This window comes from Myxine glutinosa, chromosome 9 (assembly GCF_964187855.1).
Source record: "Myxine glutinosa chromosome 9, kmMyxGlut1.1, whole genome shotgun sequence".
Lineage (NCBI taxonomy): Eukaryota > Metazoa > Chordata > Myxini > Myxiniformes > Myxinidae > Myxine > Myxine glutinosa.
The window spans coordinates 12,151,388-12,172,243 of record NC_136269.1 but is presented as its reverse complement, the minus strand read 5'-3'; positions in this window follow the sequence as shown (position 1 = coordinate 12,172,243).

Below are 20,856 nucleotides of genomic sequence, written 5' to 3'. Positions count from 1 at the left end.
TTTCCCACGAGCCTGAATGAAATTTTTAATTTATTTATGTCACTGAATTTTGTGTAACAACATGAACGACGGTGAAAATGAGACTCATTCCCCCAAAAAAATTGTACAGCATAGTTTTTGCAACAAAAAAAAACCATGTGGGCCTCCGAGGCCCAATCACTGCATCCAAGGGTTAATTATGCATTCGGCAGATAAATAAAATCTCAGTGGATGTTCAGATACCAGCGATGATATGAAAATCAAAAAGCAATTGCTATGGAATTGACACAATCATAAAATAATATATTGTTTGAATTCCTGTTCCCAAATGGAGACATCTCATTAACGGTCGTGAAGCATTTCCAAGATTACGTTTTCAGTGTTCAGACCTCACATTGAAAAATGAATTCCTGAAAAATAATGTCATCCCATCCTTCTTCGCAATATCCTGGGTGGCTTCCACATCGTGTAAACAGCTTGCTTATCAGGCCTCAAGTGTGCACGATTCATCATTCCAATTCAGAGATACAATGGTTTGGGACACAAAAGCAGAACCGGTCGTGTGTCCATGCTCGATCAACCTATTAACCTGCGGTGGACACCTCCGGGCTCTCCGATATACTCAGGCAAAACAACTGCCAAGATAATGACAGTTTTCAAGGATACTGCGGATGTGGGTCAATAAACAGGTCACAGAATCGTGAGATTGGCTGCGTTCAGGGAGTTGTTCACTCCGAGTGATTGTGCATGACGACACCCTTGAGATGTCAACAACAGGTTGATTTTGGAAAAATGTTTTTCATTTTGAAGTACTGTATTCTCACTTTATGACTTCATGATCATACATGTAGCTCACCTGTTCGCCTGTTCCTCGTCCTGCCTACCTGTTTCGCTGGGTGAATTTTAGGGAAGAACTGAGTGATTTTCGTGAGAGAACTGAGAGAACTGAATTTTATGAAAAGTGAGTAATTTCTGATTTTATGAATTTTTTTGGTGAATTTAATTGAAGGTGAAGGTCAAAGGTCAAGGTTGCATAACATTGTCAATTTTCATCCGATTGACCTCATATTTAAGAATTTGCATAATTGGTCACTGAATTGGTTCACCAATCAAAATCGAGAAGCATATTGGGTCTTTTTAGAACAAAAGGTCAAAGGTGAAGATTGCGTAAAATTGTCAATTTTCATCCAATTAACTTGAAATTTGAGCAGGGTTTGCATATTGCGTCACTGAAGCATATTGCTTTTGAGGTCAAAAGGTCAAGATCGCCTAAATCGTTAAATTTTGGTATTTTTTCAAACTGTTTTCATCATGTTTAGCATACAGAAGAAGAAGCTTTACTTGCTTGCAAAGCGGACTTGGACGGGTTGTGCATTTTCAGATGTTTTCTAGTTACCCTCGCAGGAGGAGAGGGCATTGCATTTGGGTCTGTTTGGTTGTTTGTTTGTCTCTTTGTTTGTCTGTTTGTCTGCCCAGAATAAATATGATTTTCTCGGCAACCGTTGGTCCGATTGACAGAAAATTTCCACCATAGGTACAAATCCACCTGTATAATTGTTTTATGATAATTATGACGTCATAGGTCACGTGGTATGGGCGCCATCTTGGAAAATCGAAAAGCTTGCCCCTCTATATCTCTGAAAGTGCTGCATCGAAAAAATTGAGACATGGCTCATTGTAAAGAACTCTCCATGGGGAAGAAAATATGTTAATGATTATGCAATAGGTACCTCCATTATGACGTCATAATTAGACAAGTACAAAACTTCATCGATCAAGATGAAATTTCATGAGCATAAACCAGGAATAAATTGGTGGAGAAAAATAATTATGATGTCATCGGTCACGTGGTTCGACCACCAGATTTGTTTTTCACATAAAAGCCTTAAGAACCACTGAAAACACATCCTGGCGAGGGTCTGCAATCTCTGATTGCAATTTCTTGTTTATTATGTAATTAGTATGCCATGTCATGGAAGGGCCTATTAAACTGCTCTCTGCATCTTAACATGGCAAACGTTTAGAGGCTTGAGAATTTTTCCACATTCTATTTAGTTAATTAGCCTAATCAACTCATATAATCAACACTAATCAACACTTCCGCTCCCTCTTTTTGTATGTTTTGTTTGTCTGGTTGATTTGTTTGTGAAATAAATGTTAGCTCTTTCACGAGCCTCGATTCAGTATACAAAAAAAAAATACAATAATTTCATAACATATACAATCATAGAAGATCATAACAATCATTTCAGTGTATTACATTCCACATCAGAAAGCTCCAGTAGAACTCCACAAAAACATTCCTCACACACACGCGTACTCTTGTTAGTATATGTATGTATATGTATATACTATATATATATATATATATATATATATATATATATATATATATATATATATATATATATATATAAATATATATATTATATATACGTATATATATATATATGTATAAACAGATCCTTGCAACTACAGACCAATCAGCCTGCTCCCAATAATCAGCAAGGTCATGGAATCGATCATCGCTTCTGACATCAAATCTCTCCTCTTCTACAATGGCTTGATCTCGGATCATCAATTTAGATTCAGACCAGGTCATTCTACTCTGGACATGCTGCTTCTGCTGTCTGAACAATGGATGGAGGTCCTCAATGCCAAACAGGAAATCAGAGCTGTCTCCCTTGACATATCACGTGCCTTTGATATGGTCTGGCACCCCGCCCTGCTCACGAAACTCTCCTCCTATGGTATCCATGGAAACCTCCATGCATGGCTTGCAGACTTCCTCTCTGGTCGAAGTCAACGTGTGGCCCTGAATGGATTTCTCTCTTCTCCCCTTCCTATTCAGGCTGGGGTTCCTCAAGGCAGTGTTCTGGGCCCTGTGCTTTTTCGGTTCTTTATTAATGATCTCTCCGACTCTTTGCTGATGACACTACTCTCTGCTGCTCCATATCTCAACCCTCACATCGGCAGTCTGCAGCCTCCTCACTCTCTGCAGACCTGGATAAATTCACAGAATGGTCAAACAAGTGGAACATGCCCTTCAATCCTGCACAATCTCACACTCTCACTTTGTCTCTCCAAAAATACCGTCTGGACAACCCTCCCATCAATTTCTGAACAATCCTCTTGAAGAAGTTCTGTCACTGAAGCTTTTGGGTCTCACTGTCTGCCATGATCTTTGAAACCTCATTTGGGAAAACCTCATTTCCAAGATGGCCTCCAAAGCCAGACGCCGACTGGGCATCCTCCGTCGTGCAAAGTCCTTTCTGGGCACTTCTGAGCTCCTCGCCACATACAAAGCTTTCATCCGCTGCTCAATGGAATACTGTTCTCACCTTTGGGCTGGTGCTCCTGCCTTACACCGAGCTCGGCTTCACGCGGTTGAAACCAAAGCATTCAGCATCATTGGAATCTCCAGCGATGAAGCTAAGTCTGAGGGGTTTTCTCTCTCTCACCACAGGCAGGTAGGTGGTCTTTCTGTCTTCTACTGATTCCTCTCCGGCCTTGCTCCCCCAGCTCTGTCTGTGCCCTGTCCCCCAAATATTCCTGCAGGATGCACAAGAACTGCCAGCAACCCTCTTCTGGTGAAAATGCCAAAATCAAGACTCTCTGCTCATCTTCACTCCTTCATTCCTCTTTTCTCCCACCTCTGGAACAAACTCCCACATTCTCTTGAATCCCTCTCCTCCCTCCAGGTCTTTAAAACATCTGTTCACCACCTTCTCTTATCTTCCATCATCCAAAACATTCATCTTTTCTACCCCCGTTAAAACACACCAAATCCGCCTCTTTCCATCCCCAACTTCTTTCCTGAAATTCCTAGAAGTGTTAACTTGCTTTATTCCGTGTACCCCTCCCTCCTAGCCCCAGCCCCCTCCCCCCTCCACAGATCTACTGACGTCCCTGTTCTCTTCTGTTGTTGTGCTTGTGTGCTTCCCTCTCTGCCCCTCTTGTCTCCTGCTCCCTTCATTGCATGTTTTATGTTTTATGTTCCCAATATATATATATATATATATATATATATATATATATATATATATATATATTGTTACGGACACGACTTATTAAGATGTTATGCTGGGCCGAGCGGAATGGCCGCCGTGTTCGCACAAGTTACCCGATTACACTCGAACGTTGGCCGAATCGCGCTACGCTAGATCAATGAAGGAAAGGGACACAACGGCTGGGTTAAATGACACGACACCAGGGGTACAGTTCTCAAGACCTCCGGAGGAGGATATAATATGGGTTATACAGAACGTTTAGATTACACGGCACAAGAGGTACAGCACAGAAAGGTGGGCACTTATACACGGTCTTATCTTAATTCCCGACAGACCACAGACAAACGGGACAAGACTGACTCACACAGGGATTGATGGCAGGGGAGGGCAGGCAGTCGATGGCTCAAGGTGCACCTTGGCTCAGGGGCAGAATCGACCCGGTCCGGTCCAGAGATGCGGGGAGGTATCGTCGCGCTGGAGGTGGCGTCCTTTTCTCCCCAAGCTGAGGCGCATCTGACGTCACCTCCGTCTTCCGGCGCATGTCCAGCGGGGAGTGACACGCCCTCGGCTCGTTAGCTCCGCCCCAGATGGAATCGGTCCGCCGCTTCTTATTGGGTGTGGGGGGTTACCGGGCTCCGCCCTTGACGAGGAGCTGACAGTGAGCCCCTGCGTGGTAACCCCGTCGGAGCACATGGTCAATGGCGGCTAACCAAGCCGGAGTGAGGACGTGCACTCCCCGCGCCGCTGTTGTTGTTGTTGGTGTTGTTGTTTCATGAGGAAGAGATGCGGGGGGGTATTGGGAGGTCCTAAACTTACTACTGGTGCCATACAATCACATTCTGGTGCAACGAAGAGTCAGAATTAATGGAAACGAGTCCTTAACTGACATAGACTAAGAATAACTAGCAAGATGTCCTATAGTTGTCTACGTGAGATGCGGTGAACCTGGGTACGACATTTAATGGGGGAAAAAGGGGAAGGTCGGGGCTACAGAGTGTTGTTTACAGACAATGGGACTAGGGAATGGGGGATTGGGGATAGTTGGGGAGTATTGGGGAAATAGGGGAATATTTACAAGCGGATATGGATGGAGGCCAAATCCCATATCCGCAACATTGCACCCTTCTCTACCTCGGGGCGTCCCGACCCGATAAATCTTTACCTACTTTAGTGTGGCACTCAGATGTAGTTCCCTCTACTATTAACTCAACCCTGAGTGCGACAGTTTTACAGATGTTCACAAATGAGTAAATTTGTCCCCCTGCGACGTTGCACCCTTCTCCTCACAGAAACACACCCACAGGATAACCGAATCGCGGAAAGAATCCTGAAACTAAACATACAGCCGGTAGGGAGCATTATTTACACAAGACTACTCTGATATTTACACTACGATCCAGGACCTGTTTTTGGAGGAACACATGCAGATGTTATGCATAGAGAGAGAGCACGCATGCCAGCATCGATACACCAACCCACGAGTGCTCTGTGGCCTTACGGCCTTTAATAATGTGCAGAGCACCCCATCCAAGCACCAAAAGCACCCCCCTTATTCATACAGTCAGCACCATCCGGTGCACCAATAAAGTGCTCAACGTCACCGGTGGTGTCGCAGCCGGCCGATGTTCTGCCGCTGGTCTTGCCTTGGAGCCCACTTGGTGTTCTGGCTTCCTTCAAAAATAAAGAAAGGCGCCAACCACGTCCATTTCTAAATTGTGGCCGTCAGGGGGCCAACTATTAGTGGTTCACCTGTATGGCATAGGTGCCACGTTGACCCATCGGTCCATCAACGGGTGGTGCTTGCCCGCAAAAGAACTGCGGTCCATGGTGGGCGGCCACAAATATTGCGGTCCATATGGTGTATCGATCCAGGCAGCAAGCAGCGAAAGTACAGGCCCACAACTGCGGAGCCAGCACCTCTCTCTCCTCTCTCTCTGCCCCAAAGCCAGATCCTCGGAGGTGGGAGACAAAAGAAGCAGACAAGTGAGTAAGGTGGTAAGGGCGCAAAAGTGCACGCAATATAAGGTAATGCACACTGGGGGCACATGGGAACCAGGTGAGACAGGTACGTTCCTACCGTACGCCCCCCCCCCCCCCACCAGGTAACCTACATTGCCCCTCCCTTACCCCTTACTGTATCCACAAAACACAACACTACCCATAAACATCTACTTTACAAATCAACAACCGTCCCTACTGTCTTCCCCGTTCCTCCCATAAACCAAATTCGTCTTCTCTCCCTCCTAACCAATCAAATTTGCCATTTCCAACTCTCATCAAAATTTGCCATCTCCAACTCAACAGCAAAATTTGCCATCTCCAATTCCTCATCAGTCCCTCCTAAGGAGGGAGAGATGGAATCACCCCAATGTCTCATCCACGTCGTGATGTGTCTCACAAATCCAACAGCAATTCTCATTTCCTGCACACAGAACAAAGAAAACACAGGTGTGGAGTCATCATCATCACCTCAGGTAAGTGGCTGCGTATGGTGCGACAGGTTCATCAATCCTAACTATTTCCTAAATGACTTTAACAACTTTACATTACCCGGGGTCTTTCCCTGCCAATCCATTGGCCAACTTACACTATGGGTTCTAAAAACCAATTCCCATTTCCCAAACTGTGGTGCCTCTCAATTTGGGGTCTCACTCCCCCGATTCGTCTCCCGGTGCCCTCGCACAATTTCTGGGCTGCGACGTGTAGCTCTCCCAGCAGGTCTACCCACCTGCACACCTCCACCACTGTAGTTGCCTCCGAGCTTACCTGCTCCTTACCCTAACCTATCTACCTGGGGAAGGCCCTCTGGCGCTCTCCCCACTCGGTGCCCTCTCTGGCACTGGGCTACCCGGGTCCGTCCTCCGGATCCTCGGGCCCCATCCACAACTCTACCGGCTCCCAGAGCCCACCTGCGGCCTCACCTGGCCGACATCCTCACAGTGGTGGAGTGCCCAAACCAACTACACACACTAACAGGCTACACGCCCAGCCATTTCCACAACACTAATGCACCCATCCACAACACCATTCTGCAACCGCACCACAAATGCCAATATCCAACCACAATTTACCTATACCCTCTACCTAACACTTACACTACCCGCCCCGGGTACTCGTGAAAGGGGTCCACTCTTCCCCCATCCACACCTTCGCACCATGCACACCACTCCATACCACTTACTCCAACTCTCTCCACACCACTCATTCTCTGCTCCATATATTCCACACACCTGCACTTGCACACCTGTGCTCTCACACCTGGTGCCACCTGCACCCTTCTCTCCCCAAGCGCATTCGCGCTGATCCACAACACTCACTACTCATACACTGCTCCACACTGCTGTCCAGTTCTCACACAGCATCATCTCATCTAACTACCCCCCTCTGAAACTTGCGCTTCCCAGTCGTCCCTTTAAACTATTGCGCTCCCACGTCATTATCATCCACACTAATCTACCTGCGTCCCCACTACAGGTATCATTGTCACTAACTAACCTTAACGTCACCTAATGTCATCTTCTAGGGCCCTATCAATATAACCTAACCCACCCGGGCTAGTTTTCACTGCCATACACCCCATAATCTATAGCTCCTTTGCCCCACCTGGGAAGGGTGGCAGGGATGCCACCCTTACCCACCGGGCCCATTGCTCACTACCAATTTCGCACATCAAATTTCAACAAATCAAAAATTTGCCAATCACTACTCATCATCTGCCAATCACTACTGCCAATCCTTTGCCAATCATCAAATTTTGTTTTTTTCTAATTTTGGGTCCAAAACACTAACCTCATCACACAGTCTACTCACTAATGCCTCTCGGTGCGCCAATTCCTGTCCAAAGCCCGGCTTCGTAAAGCCGAGCAATGAATGCGGGTTGTTTGGTGCCAGCGGCTGGATACGTCCCGCATTCGGTGCAGGGAAGGAGGTTTACCCGGGCCGAGATCCCACGCACCATCTCGGTGTGGAGCCATCCAATGTCCCGATCTCGACCTGCCGGCACGTCTCAACAAAACGTGGTCGCCATGACGACCCTTCCTATCCAGCTGCCCGCTCCGCCTAGTGGAGCACGGACGCGGCCGTTCAAAGCGAGGCCCGGCACGCACCGAGGGCCCGATTCGGCTATAAGTCGTTCTAAACTCTACCCCGGTTACCGTCGATGCTTCACCTGCATGGTTACAAGCATACGCTACCCCTTTCTTGCTCACACCTCCAGCTGGTCCCATGCTCCTCGTACCTTCCCTTACACACCTCGGTACACTCACTCCGCTCACCGACTTGGTCACACACCTGACCACCGAACACTTTGGCACACATTCGTCGCTCGCACACCTCACCAACACACCTCTTCGCGCCCCCTCCTCAGTCACCTCCTCTGTGACAATCACAGGTGTGCTCTCACTCGCACACCCAACCACGTGCCTCACTACCAATTCCAGCGTGCATTCCCACTCACGCTCTACCATTCCAGGTGTGCTTCCTTTCTCACCTGTCACAACCAACTCACGCTCCGTGTCACTCGTACTACTCTCACCTCCACTCTTGACAGCGCACTCACCCTTACTCTTGACAGCGCACTCTTTCCTCATGCACCCGTCCGTTACACACCTCTCTCGCGCACACTCTTGCGCACACTCTCCCGTCACACCCTCTGTAACACTCACCACAGGCGTGCATTCTTCCTTGCCTTTGACAGCGCACTCTTTCCCCATGCACCTGTCCGTCACACACCTTTCTCGCGCACACTCTTGCGCACACTCTCCCGTCACACCCTCTGTAACACTTACCACACCGCGCTTCCATGTGCTCCCTCGCACACGCGCTACGACCGACTCACTCTCGCCAGCACCTTCACTCCTTGGCACGCACTTTTTCCTCACACACCCCAGAGTCGGACTTTCTTGCACACCTCCTTTTTCGCACACCAGACCTGTCGCACACTTCACCAACGGCCTCTCACGAACACCCGGGTCCATCTCGACCCCCAAGCTCATTAAATCACCTGGCGCATCATACGCACGACCATATTGGTCACCACTTACACCGGGTCCTCTTTCTCTTCGCTTCTCCTCCATCACCTGCGAATCCCTCATCCGGTTAATGAGCACATCATCACGATCCAAACACAGACTTTGGACCAATTCTTTTATTTCCTCTTTTATCTCTTTCTTATCCCCTCTCCGTCGCTTCTTAATTTCGCTCACCCCTTCTTCCACTTCTTCTAATTTCTGCTTCACCTCTTTTATTTCCTGGTACGTCTCCTCAAGCTCGTCCTCTAAGGCGACCTTGACCGTTTCCATGTGCGTCCTCACCTGCCGGTCCTTCGTCTCCATTACCTCTGTCACCTCGTCCAACCTCGTTGTCAGTCCCTCACGTACCATCTGACATTCCCTCTTCGTCGCTACCAAGTCATTTTTTAGGTCATTTTGTGTCGCTTTTAACCCTCCTATTACCGCTGTGTTCTTCTTTACCTGGTCCGTTAGTTCTTTTTGTCCCTCTGTCAGTTGTTCTACTTCCTGCGTCAGGTCCTCTATGCCCCCTTGTAACTTTACAGTCCCCTTTCTCACCTCCTTCTCCATGTGCTCCTTACAGTGCCTCACCTCCTCGCGCACTCCTCCGACCTCCTCACTCACCCCTCTTCTGATCTCTTCTCCCATCACTTGCATCTCCTGCCCAGATGCCACCCTAATCTGCTCCATTTCCTCCCTGTGAGCATCCAGTTTAGTTTCTACCCCCATTCTAACCCCCTCTATCTGCTGCCCCATTTGTTTAACTTCCCTTTCCGCTTGGTCCCTCATGTCCCTCAATTTGCCTTCCATACTGTTTTCTAACTCCTCTAACCCATTTTTCACTCCCTCTATCTGATTCTCCTGGGCAGCCATTCTATTTTCTACCCCCGTTAACCCCTCCTGTATTTCCCCTAATCTATTGTCTAATTTCCCAAATTTGTCTAATCCCTTAAAATTATTGTCTAACCCCTCACCGGTACCCCTCGCTTCGTCCCTCATTACCCCCATTTGGTTTCCCATTACCCCCAATTGCTCACTCTGAGCATCCATCCGGTTCCCCATTACCCCCATTTGGCCCTCCAATCGCTCACCCAATCGCTCACTATCAGCCCTCATTTCCTCCCTCATTTTCTCGCTATTCTGGGCCATAAGGGCTTTCATTTGTATGAAAAAAGGTCCAAATCTACCAGCGGCGCTACTACTGTCGCGGGCGTGGTCGCCGTGGCCATGTGCGAGGCGCCATTTTGCGCGCCCGTAACCTCGTGCGCGACGACGCTATTTTGCGAACCTGCCACCCTCACTGCTTCGCTCTCCTCATGTCCCTCATTTTGGTCCTGGATCGACCCTGCCTCACTCACCTCTACCGGAACCCAGCCGTCTTGGTCTGCCATAGCGCGACTTTCAAAATTCGGGTTTTTTTTTTTTTTGTAAAACACAATTAAATTTCGCTGTTATAATTTCGAGCGCGTGAAACGCGCTCCGGGACTGATCCCACTTCCCGACACCAATTGTTACGGACACGACTTATTAAGATGTTATGCTGGGCCGAGCGGAATGGCCGCCGTGTTCGCACAAGTTACCCGATTACACTCGAACGTTGGCCGAATCGCGCTACGCTAGATCAATGAAGGAAAGGGACACAACGGCTGGGTTAAATGACACGACACCAGGGGTACAGTTCTCAAGACCTCCGGAGGAGGATATAATATGGGTTATACAGAACGTTTAGATTACACGGCACAAGAGGTACAGCACAGAAAGGTGGGCACTTATACACGGTCTTATCTTAATTCCCGACAGACCACAGACAAACGGGACAAGACTGACTCACACAGGGATTGATGGCAGGGGAGGGCAGGCAGTCGATGGCTCAAGGTGCACCTTGGCTCAGGGGCAGAATCGACCCGGTCCGGTCCAGAGATGCGGGGAGGTATCGTCGCGCTGGAGGTGGCGTCCTTTTCTCCCCAAGCTGAGGCGCATCTGACGTCACCTCCGTCTTCCGGCGCATGTCCAGCGGGGAGTGACACGCCCTCGGCTCGTTAGCTCCGCCCCAGATGGAATCGGTCCGCCGCTTCTTATTGGGTGCGGGGGGTTACCGGGCTCCGCCCTTGACGAGGAGCTGACAGTGAGCCCTTGCGTGGTAACCCCGTCGGAGCACATGGTCAATGGCGGCTAACCAAGCCGGAGTGAGGACGTGCACTCCCCACGCCGCTGTTGTTGTTGTTGGTGTTGTTGTTTCATGAGGAAGAGATGCGGGGGGGTATTGGGAGGTCCTAAACTTACTACTGGTGCCATACAATCACATTCTGGTGCAACGAAGAGTCAGAATTAATGGAAACGAGTCCTTAGCTGACATAGACTAAGAATAACTAGCAAGATGTCCTATAGTTGTCTACGTGAGATGCGGTGAACCTGGGTACGACATTTAATGGGGGAAAAAGGGGAAGGTCGGGGCTACAGAGTGTTGTTTACAGACAATGGGACTAGGGAATGGGGGATTGGGGATAGTTGGGGAGTATTGGGGAAATAGGGGAATATTTACAAGCGGATATGGATGGAGGCCAAATCCCATATCCGCAACAATATATATATATATATATATATATATATTTTTATATATATATATATATATATATATATATATATATATATATATATATATATATATATATATATATATATATATATATATATATATATATATATAACATAAAGTATATCGCACAAAAATGTCAGCTCTGTCTACTGTAACGCCATGACTTGCAAAAGCATCCTGACTAAAAACAAAATGGGAGCTCTGTCTACTGTAACGCCATGGCTTGCAAAAGCAGCCTGAATAGCGTTCACCAAGTGTGCTCGTCATATTCAAAAATATACGCAATCTGAGTCCATCAACTAGAGGGAATTTTAAAAACAGATCACAGATACAGTGGAGTGACACCCTATCCCACGGAAGTATGAATTAAGTTAAAATTGTTATGAAGTTAAAAAAATCTAACCCCAGAAGCAGAATCACAGCCTCACTTAAATAAATGAATATATACACTTAGTTATCAAATTGCTGGATATGGTAAAGTTCGTCAGATTTCACTCCAGATTTGGACATTTATTTAGTCCACAGCATCCATCCTCATATTCAAATCCAGATTTGGATGATATGCTTCAATTATGGAATAATAATCGATCGTGTTTCCAAGGCAAGGCATGTTTGAGTAGGCTGAAACAAAATGGCGGCTTAAGAACCACTTGAGCACCTCGTTAATCATCTTCATAAAGGGTGTTATAACACACCCAAACACCCAGTTTTCATCATTGCAATCTGTTGGAGGTCCAGGTGTATGCAATGTTTGGGCCGCTAGGTTTCATGGTTTTGGAGTTATGGAGAAGACAGACTGACAGACGGACACTGCCTTTTATTATTATTATTATAGATATACATATATATTGTTATGGATCTCGGGGGATGGCTCTCCCATTAGCAAGGGGGGGTTAATCCCCTTGTCCTGTTAAGCTGGCCGTCTCCGCCGGTCCTGGTACTTGTAACGCTCCTTTGCGAGGTGGGATTGATCAGGGTTATTGGTCAAGGTGTTCTCCCGAATACCTTCACGAATCCCTCCTCAAAACAGGGAGACAAGTACCACTCGAACCCCGGACAAGATCGTATTTGCTGAGCGGTTTTAGCAACCCGAAGTTCGAGCCGTTAGCAAAGACTCACCCGATCCTGAGCGTTGGCCAAATCGTGCCACGTATATCAATTGGTAAAAGACAAAGACGATTGGACGAGAATGAAGAAGACAAAGGTAGGAAGAACAGGTATTTATTAATTACTATTTACACAACCAAAGAAAAGAAGGAAACGAAGGTAATTTACAGTGAAAGATAGGAGACACAGGGCAGCTTATACTTACACAGGCTTAACTTATACCCCAAGGACAGGACAAACAAGACAAACTCACGTACACGAATGGATAGTATGGCAGGGATGGTATGGGAAGAGAGAGAAGAGTCCGTTCAGGATGGTAGGCTGGAGGCGAACGGCCGCCGACTCCTCTGCAATCTGGTTCACGCGCAGGTTCGCTCACAGCAGCGCGTCAGAGCTTCACACGCAGGGGCTGTTCCAAACAGCGTCTCCCTCAGGCCTCGTACGTCCTCCGCCTCATGCGTTCTCTCTCCACGGAACTGCCAGCTCACCTCTCCACAGAAGGACTCCTCAGAACTCTCTCAACTTTGGTTCAGCGCACCTCCCTCTGAACTCAGCTCACCTCTCCACAGAACTCTCGTGGGGGGTCAGCGCAACGGGTTATATAGCGCCACACCCTGGAACGTTCGCGAAACTGCTTGATCATTCTCTCTCCGCCCTCTCAAGCCAAACCCACTCATTCTTGGTTTGTTGATCGGGGCTGGCTGACTCCTCCTCTTGATGATGATGGGCGGGCCACGCCCTTCTTCTCCGAGATGGAGCACATGGCAATGGCGGCGAATGCAGTTGGTAATGTAGGTAATGCAGTTGGTAATGGAGGTAATGCAGTTGGTAATGGAGGCAATGCAGTTGGTAATGGAGGCAATGCAGTTGGTAATGGAGGCAATGCAGTTGGTAATGGAGGTAATCCAGTTGGTAATGGAGGTTCTGGGGCCATCGAAAGGGGATCTATCTTATTTGATTTTGGTGCAATGTAAGATCGACTATTGGACACACAGCCTTATCTGAAACACAGACTAATGAAATAACTATAGAGAGGTTCTATGATTGGCTACGTGCTTGTACATGGACTAGCTAAGGTGCTCATTTCAATTAACAGCCAAATAAGGGGAAATGTACACACGAAATTTACTACTAAATTTACAAAGTGAAGGTTCTAAAAACCGTAACAATATATATAGACAAATCAACAAAGTTAAGGTTTGAACGAGGGATCTTAGTTTCTTGAGCAATATGCTCAGTTGGGAATGCCAAATAAGAGTCACTGCGGTTGGAAAACCATAAAATAATCTTCATGTTGTTACTTGTTTATATTGACAAAATGGAGGAAGCATCAGTGAAAATAACATGAACATATTATGGAACTTTATTAAAGACAGGATTTGTTGTGATCATTGTAGTCAATATCAATTTTTCAACTTCTGCCTTTTGCTTTCCATCACTTGTTCAGTTTGAAGGCTGTTGCTTGTGGATGAGTTTATCGTAAACTAGAAATCAAATAAATGTGAATTTAGGTCATGTTATGAAAAGTTTCCGATCCAACAACGGAAATCTAATGACATTTCAGCCATGTTTAGTGAAGATTCCATCAAGCTGGAGGCGATTTCTGAAATGGATGAATATAAAGTAAAACAGTGTAGCAGCAATCGGGCCCTTGAGGTCTAGTTCGGCTTCCTTTGTAGATATAACACAGCCTACGTGTACACAAAAGTACAACGCCAAGTTATCCCCCACCTGTATTTTGCATCACAAACACTGGGAGCAAGATGAGATGTGAATCTGGCTGAGGGCAAACACTAGGAATGTGACCTTTTGTGGTTGGGAACAAAGCCAGGTGCCTGAGCTACCCTAGGTAGCCATATTGGCTTGGAGTTCCAGCTTGCAGCTCAGGATGAAAGAAATAGAGCTTACCATGAAATACCACATTTCCCCCTCGGGAATGATGGGTTACTGCAGACTTTTATTTGAAGCTTAAAATTCAGTATATGCTTCATAAGTCTGCAATGAGTTCAGCTGGGAACTTACTGAAATGAGAAAATGCTGAAAACGTTCGCCGCAACCCATTACTATGCAAAAATTGTTTTCATCGTTTACATTCATCAAATAAATAAATAAAGAAGAAACCCCATTGGTTAAAAATGTCAAACAATATCAGACAGAGGATTAAGTTTAATGACCTATTGGTTACACTCAAAGAGCTGAAATGCAGTCGGTTCTCGACATATGGTGCGAATAACCGGAAATCGAAGGACAACAACGACAATTACAAAGTCGCAACTGAGAAAGGACCTGGAAGAAGTAGGAGGAAGATCAAAGATTATGTATGGCGACAAAATTCTAAAATTCACTGCAGTACAAACAATGGGGCCATATAGAATGGACGGTGTCGGTAGGCCTTCATCTTGCAGTGGAGAATAGTCTAGCCAAGTTGAATAATGCAAAAGAAAGATCATATAACACAAGGGAAGATTAAGGCAAAAAAACATTTGGACTTGTCGTTGATCACCATGCTGGCTTGTCCCACATCCAAGAGCTGTTTCCCCATCAAAAGGAATTCACAGGCATTTGACTGTGGGAGGAATGTCAAATGGGAAAATGGTGGAGGGAGAACTTTTAGACTTCTGAGCAGTTGGAAATATCTACCAAGTTCTAAATGTTTGCACCACCTTGCACCATCCTTCAAGCACAATCCCAGCATGAGAATCAAATTCATGGACCTGGAGAAAATTGCATTAGGAATTAGAGAGAGTGCATAAGTAAACCATCACATGGACCTGAATTATGGAATATTTCGTTCAGCAAAATATTTAGCCGGAAAGGAAGGCCACATGCCTCATACGGTCGTTATTGCCAGTAGCACAGCCCACCTGTGCTTTTGTAAGTTTAATGACAATCACCTTCCATAATCAGCAAATTGGGAGGGAATTGCATGACCAATCTTGTTACTATAACATTTATAAAAGCACACTCCTTAATAATATCAATGTTTGTGCTCGGTCAAGGACTCAGGAACTGGTTTTGCAAACATTGGCTCAAATGTCCTGAAATTGACTACATTTGAGATTCATAACATAGTCCAACACGTTTACACTTTAAATGATTTTCAATTGGAGATCTCATTCAAAATTGGCTTTAAATTCAGGATGAAATGATTTTCTAATCAAAATATAGATCAATTAATGCATTGTAGTCACAGGAAGGAAGCCGGTCATTAACAATATATACATACAACAAGTCGGTCATTAACAATATATACATACAACAAGCCGGTCATCAACAATACATACAACAAGTCGGTCATAAACAATACATACATACAACAAGTCGGTCATCAACAATACATACATACAACAAGTCGGTCATCAACAATACATACATACAACAAGTCGGTCATTAACAATATATACATACAACAAGTCGGTCATCAACAATACATACATACAACAAGCCGGTCATCAACAATATATACATACAACAAGTCGGTCATCAACAATATATACATACAACAAGCCGGTCATTAACAATATATACATACAACAAGTCGGTCATTAACAATATATACATACAACAAGTCTGTCATCAACAATATATACATACAACAAGCCGGTCATCAACAATACATACATACAACAAGTCGGTCATCAACAATACATACATACAAGATGGTCATTAACAATACATACAACAAGATGGTCATTAACAATACATACAACAAGATGGTCATTAACAATACATACAACAAGATGGTCATTAACAATACATACAACAAGATGATCATTAACAATACATAAAACAAGATGGTCATTAACAATATATACATACAACAAGCCGGTCATTAACAATACATACATACAACAAGCCGGTCATTAACAATACATACAACAAGCCGGTCATTAACAATACATATATACAACAAGGCGGTCATTAACAATACATACAACAAGCCGGTCATTAACAATACATACAACAAGCTGGTCATTAACAATACATACATACAACAAGCCGGTCATTAACAATACATACAACAAGCCGGTCATTAACAATACATACAACAAGCTGGTCATTAACAATACATACAACAAGCTGGTCATTAACAATACATACATACAACAAGCCGGTCATTAACAATACATACAACAAGCCGGTCACTAAGAAAATATACATACAACAAGCTGGTCATTAACAATACATACAACAAGCCGGTCATTAACAATACATACATACAACAAGCTGGTCATTAACAATACATACATACAACAAGCCGGTCATTAACAATATATTGTTGAGGTTTTGAGAACCCACACAGGTAACATCATTAAAGGTTAAAGGTTGCACCCCATAGATAGGCCACAAGCAACACGTAGGTCACCTTAGGACGTTAGTTATTTCATAGTATGTGTTTAGGATAAGGCCATTCCCAATAGTTGCATCTGCGTTGTGTAAAACAAATAAGAGTAGGCCCCGTTCGTCCATTTTGCAGCCTCCCTCCAAATGGACCTCTTTTGCCAGCAGCGTTTGCTGCTCTTGCTCGCTCAAACCAGCCCAAAGGCCACGAGGTAAGGCCCGAAAAGGGGGCGGAGCGCAAGGGTGGGGGTGTGGCCACGTCAAGCAGCCATCAAGGTGGAGCCGGTAAGCCCTAAACAGCCAATCAGGGCTGAGGCGAGATCGCCTGACAGGGTGTGGCTTGAGATTCGAGAGGGTTCCCGGGGTGTGGCAATACAACCCCTTGCGCGAGGCCCCCACCTCAGTTATGATGGGAGAGGTGCTGAGTTACGAACTTGAGTTATGAGTGGGGAGAGAGAGGCGCTTGAGCTGATTCGAGTTGAGTTACGGGAGAGAGGCTTGAGTAATTACGAGAGGGAGAGAGGCGCTGTGGCAACAAGCTTTACAGAGGGCGGGCGCGCGGCACGCATTGCAGAGGACTGCAGCATGCAGAAGGACATTGGGGAAGTGGCGCATCGATCGTAACAATACCGGGCGCTCATATAAAGGCGCCGGTACAAGTATTACGTACGCCAAATCTAATCGCCAACCGATTCCCCGATATATCATTGTCCGCATCGCGCCTACGCCACGGGGAGAGCTGCCTGCCGTCTTCCACCATCTGCACGGTACGAGTCGGGGACCAGACGAGCTGTGGATCCTTGGACCCTCAACCTGACCATCTTCAAACCCCGTGTGAGTGACCCTGAGAGTGAGTCTGAGAGTGAACGGGCCCGTGTCCAGGGAATAAGTTAAGACTGTTATTAAGGCTGCCCTGTGTATCTGCTTCTTCCTCTTCGCTGTACATTCTCTTCTTTCTTTTCCTCTTCTAATTGTACAAAGTGTTAATAAATTACCTGTTCTTCCTGGTTTCCTCTCAATTCGACCGTATCAGTCTTTTCTTCAATTGGGTAAGCGTGGCACGATTATAACCGCTCCAATCGGGTTAGTACCTGTTAACGGCCCGAATCACGGCTCGCTTCGCTCGGCGTGTACACTAACGCCGTGGTTTGGGCAGGAGTTATTTCCTCGTTTCCGGTCAGCGTTAGTACTTAGGTAATAGGACTAATTCGACCAACAACCCTATTTAACGCTGCCCGGGAAGGACGTTATAGCCCCCGGGATCGCGTCGGCCAGTAAAAGGACAAGGGGATTAATCCCCCCTTGATAAGGGGAAGGCCGACGTTTTGAGATCCGCAACAATTGGTGTCGGGGAGTGGGATTTGGACCCGAAGTGCGCCTAATGCACTCCAAATTACGAGCGGCCGGAATTTATTTAATTAACATCTAAATTTTAAATCGTGCCATGGATAGCCAAGGCGGTCGGATGCCGGTGGGGGTAGGTGAGGAGCAATTAGAATCGACCCAGGACCCCCGGGAAGAAGTGGGACAATTGGGAGAAATGGAAGAGGAAATTGAAGAGGGTGTAGCAGTAGGGGTTGCAGGCGAACAAAATGGCGGTGCCTCGCACATGGCGGCGAGAGCCGTGCCCCCAGCGCCAATGGATATGAACCTCTTTATGATACAACTCAGGGCGTATATGGGAGAACAATTGGATAAATTGAGGGACAAAGCAAGGGGTACCAGTGAGCAGTTGGGAAACCAAATTGGGGGATTGAAAAATGATATGGGAAACCAAATTGGGGGATTGAAAAATGAAATGGGAAATCTAATTGAAGGGTTTGGAAACAGAATGGGTGACCGCATACAAAAAGTGGGGAGAGCATTGATCGCATGTTGAGCGAGGAGGTCACATTTTGGTATGCAACGGGGTAGCGCGATGTGAGAAGCGCGGGGAAAGCGAGTTGGAGCAAAGCGCCGTTACGTGGACTGGTATGGAAATCGCGACACGGGCGATAGAAAAGCCGACGGCTGCCGAAGTAGAAGAGAAAATTTTATTAGCGCCAGCGGTCGTCGAGGAAAAATAAAATGAAATAATTATAGTGGAAATTGGGGTTGAAGAGACGGCGGACTTAGAAAAGCAACCACGGGAGGAAAAGATGGAAATTGTGCAAAGTCTGTGTTCGCATCGTGATGTTGTGCTGCCTGACCCAAATGAACGTTTGCAGCTGCGTGAGGAGAAAAGGATCCCGAAGGTAAGCAGGGCTGTATATGGTGCGAAAAGGTTTGGCGGGAAAGGATTTTTCGCGCGCTTGGGATCCCGACGTCACCCGGGCACTTGTGGAAGGTCCGTGGTGTGCTGTATGGAAGTACATGGCGTGCGTGTGCGGACGGCACCGGAGCGCGAGTGTGAAAGTGAGTGCGACACAGAGTGTGAGATGGATTTAGAGAGTGTGCCAGAGTGCACACCAGAGCACGTTGGAGAGGGTGTGTGAGAGTGCACACCAGAGCATGTGATTGGGTGTGTGGCAGGGGATTGCACACCTGTGGGTAGGTGTGCACTGAGTGGGTGTATGCAGGAGTGCACACCCATGGTAGTTACAGAGGATGTAACAGAGTGTGCGAGTAGAATTAGTGCGCCTGGGTGGTATGCATGAGCGAGTGCAGTGACGAAATGTGTGGAGTGTATGGAAGGTGCTGGAGCGCCGCGTTTTGTGAGTGAAGAACGGGTCGCGAGGTGTGGATGTGAGCATGCGATCCAGGCATCGATGCAGACCGGGGCAGCGTTTAGGCTGACGGATAGCCGACGCGAGTCCTCAGTGCGCGGGGTGCTTTGTGTGCTGCGGGAGCCGGCGGGGATCGTTGCCGCGGTGCTCTTGAAAGGAGCTGTGCAAATTCGTGGAGACTCCCACGAATTTTCTCTCTGTGCCCTTGCACAATTTCGGGGCTGGGTCATGTGGGTCCACTAGCAGGTCTACCTACCTGTGCACCTCCGCCACTGAAGTCGCCACCCGAGCTTAACTGCTCCTGCGACTACCTAAACTGGGGAAGGCCCCTCCTGGCACTTTACCCCCTGATGCTCACCTTGGCATTGGGCAACCCCGGTCCTCTTCTGGGATCCTCGGGCCCCACTCAACAACTCACAACTCACCTAACTGGGGAAGGCCCCTCCTGGCACTTTACCCCCTGATGCCCACCTTGGCATTGGGCAACCCGGGTCCTCTCCTGGGATCCTCAGGCCCCACTCACAACTACCCTAAACGGCTCCCAGAGCCTACCTGCGGCCTCACCTGGCCGACAAACTACCAGTGGCGGAGTGCCCCAATAACCATATGCACCAACTAAGCCACATGCCCAGCCATTCCACATACTCATGCACCTTCCAAAGCACTTCTTGCTACTACCCGCACCACAGGTGTCAATATCCATACAAATTTTGCCTAAGCCCTCGACCTGGCTTTACACTACCCACCCCGGGCTTCCGCGAATGGGTTCCACCTCCCACCATTCACTCCTTCACACCATGCATTCCACACCAAATATTCACACACCATTTATATCTCATACCAAATTCGCACACCTTTTATCTCGCACACCACTTTCCATACACCTCAACACAACTCCATTTGTCTCAACACACAATTTCTCACTCACACAGCATCATCTAGCTGACTACTTCCCCTAAAACATGTGCTTCTCCATCATCCCTTTAAACTAAGCACTCCCTGTTTCATTATCATCCACCTAACCTCTCTACGTCCCCACTATAGGTACAGTGTCACTACTTAAATTTCATGTCTCTGCAGTCTTCTAGTTCCCTAACATTATCCTAGCC